Source organism: Elephantulus edwardii, unplaced genomic scaffold (genome assembly GCF_000299155.1).
Source record: "Elephantulus edwardii isolate Elephantulus edwardi_28Jun2011 unplaced genomic scaffold, EleEdw1.0 scaffold00018, whole genome shotgun sequence".
In the NCBI taxonomy this organism is placed as follows: Eukaryota; Metazoa; Chordata; class Mammalia; order Macroscelidea; family Macroscelididae; genus Elephantulus; species Elephantulus edwardii.
In genome coordinates, this window is record NW_006399768.1 from 21,798,266 (window position 1) to 21,801,018 (window position 2,753).

A 2,753-nucleotide genomic window follows, 5' to 3' on the forward strand; every position below is an offset into this window, starting at 1 on the left:
AAACAAACAAACAAAAAACCTCCCTGAATCGGACAATCCTATGATCTACTGTGCTGGAGATGAAAAGGTGAGGGAAAATGGGGTTGCTTTCATAGTTTAAAAAGTCATTTTTAGATCTGTCTTAAAATACAATGTTGTGGGAGCTCTGGTGGCCTAGTGGCAAGAAGCTGCATTGTAACCCCAGAGGTATGCAGTTTGAATCCACCAGATGCTCTGCTGGAGAAGGAGAGACAATCTCCTCCTGGAACCAATCAGATCCAATTTGACTACACACACACACACACACACACACACACACACACACACACACAGAGTAATAATAAAATAGAAAAAAATACAATGTTGTGAGTTACTGGATAATATCCATATGCATAGAAGGAAGTTAAGTGAATATTACTATCATTCAAATATATGGACCAACAACTGGAGCCAAAGAGGAAGAAATAGATGATTTTTACCAACTTTTGCTGTCAGAAATCAGTTGAACATGCAATCAAGATGCATTAATAATAATGGGGGACTAGAATGCAAAAGCTGGAAACAGGGAAGAAGGGTCAGTAGTAAGAAAACATGGTGACAGAAATGAGGCTGGAGATAGAATGATAGACTATATGTACCAAAGCAAAAAGAAACACAAATGCAGGCTACACACATGGATTTCTCCTGATGGTATGCATACGAATCAGATCAATTACATCTGTGAAAAGAATCACTGGAGAAGCTCAATATCAGCTGTGAAAACTAGGCTAGGTATTGATTGTGAAAAAGACCATTAACTAATAAGCAAGTTCAAACAGAAGCTAAAGAAAATGAAATTAACTCTACAAGAACCAAAGTTTGACCTTGAGTCTATCCCACTTGAATTTCAAAACTTTTTCAGGAACAGGTTTGAGGCCTTGAATGCTAATGAGAGAAGACCAGATGATCTGTGGGAGAATATCAAGAATATCATCCAAGAAGAATGCAGAAGGTCATGACAAAGACAGAGGAAGAAGAAAAGATCAAGGTGAATGTCAGAAGAGACTCTAAATATTTCACTAGAATGCCAATAAGCCAAAGTAAACGGAAGAAAGAAAAAAGTTAAGGAGCAGAACAGAATATTTCAAAGGGAAGTGTGGGAAGACAAAGTAAAGTATTATAATGAAATGTGCAAAGAGCTGGAATAAAAAGGGTTTAAACTCTCTCGACATTTTTTTTTTACTTTTCAATTTTTCTTTCATATTCATTCACTTAGTTTTATAATGATAAGTTACAGTGAATGTCTCTAAATTGTCTTTTCTCCTAAGTATATATGTTAATTAATACTATTTAAAATCATTTCTTGCCTTTTGAGTTAATTTTAAATGATTTTTACTTCTTGCAATTCATTTTTTAAAAAAAATTTATAAAGTTTGTAAACATTGCTCCTCACACCAGATATTCCACACCTTCCCAACCCACCCCCCCTCCACCCATCAAACTGTGTGATCTCATGATTACCTCCCCAATTCCCATACCTCTGCTTCTACCTTAGATCCTCATATATGTTTTACTAGTTATTTATTTCTACAATAATAGTATTATACAGTATTTGTCCTTATCGGAATGGGTTAATTCACTTAGTATAATACTCTCCAGTCCCTCCCCAGTTAGATAGTGAGTTACAAAATCATTGCTCCTATGTGATATGTAGTATTCCATCCTGGGAATGTATGATAATTTCTCATTCATTCTAATTCATTCGATTGTGGTTGGACATTTGGGCTCTTTCTATGTTCTTGCCATGGTGAATAATGCTGCTATGAACAATGGTACAAGTCTTCGTTTGTGCCTCAGTTCTCTTTCTCTCAGGGTATATTCCAAGCAGTAGACTAGCTGGGTCACATGGAATTCCTATGTTCAGCTTTCTGAGGAAATGCCAAATTGCTTTCTAGAATGGTTGTACCATTATACAATCCCACCAAAAATGTATAAGAGTTCCTATCTTGCCACATCTTCTCTGACAATTATTACTTGTTGCCCTGTTGAACTTGCTGCCACTGCTACTGGAGTGAGATGGTATCTCACTGTGGTTTTGGTTCTCTCAGCATTTCCTAAGATGAAGGAAGTGAAGAACAAATTAAGGACTTGAGTTACAATAATTAAAGATGCTTTGGGCAGAATATCACATGATTCAGGAGGCATTAAAAGAAGATGGAAAGAGAGCTCTGGTGGCCTAGTGGCAAGAAGCTGCATTGCAATCCCAAATGCAAATGGTTCAAATCCACTAGATGCTCTGCTGAGATAGGATGATCAGTCTCCTCCTGTGCCTGTCAGATCCAACTGGATGGCCCACAAGAAGGAAAAGAAAAAAGGAAAAAGATGAAAGAAATATACAGAGTCACTGTACTAAAAGGAACAGGCTGAAAAAGAAGAATTTCATGAAATAACATATGATCAAGAGCCTGTGGCAATGAAGGAAGTTCAAGCTTCTCTAAAGGAAGGAATTAGCAAAAATTAAGTCCCCAGGAATTTATAGAATACCAACTGATCTATTTCAACAAACAGATACTGCCCTGAACGCAGTCACCAAGTTGTGCTAAGAAATCTGGAGGACGATCACCTGGCCAACTGAATGGAAGAGATCCGTATTTGTTCCCATTCAAAAAAAATGTGACCCAACAAAGTGTGGAAATTATCGAACAAGAGGCAGTAGTCAGAACAGAGCAGGGTAACACTGCATGGTTCAAAATTGGGAAGGGTGTACGCCAGGGATGCATCCTGTCTCCATACCT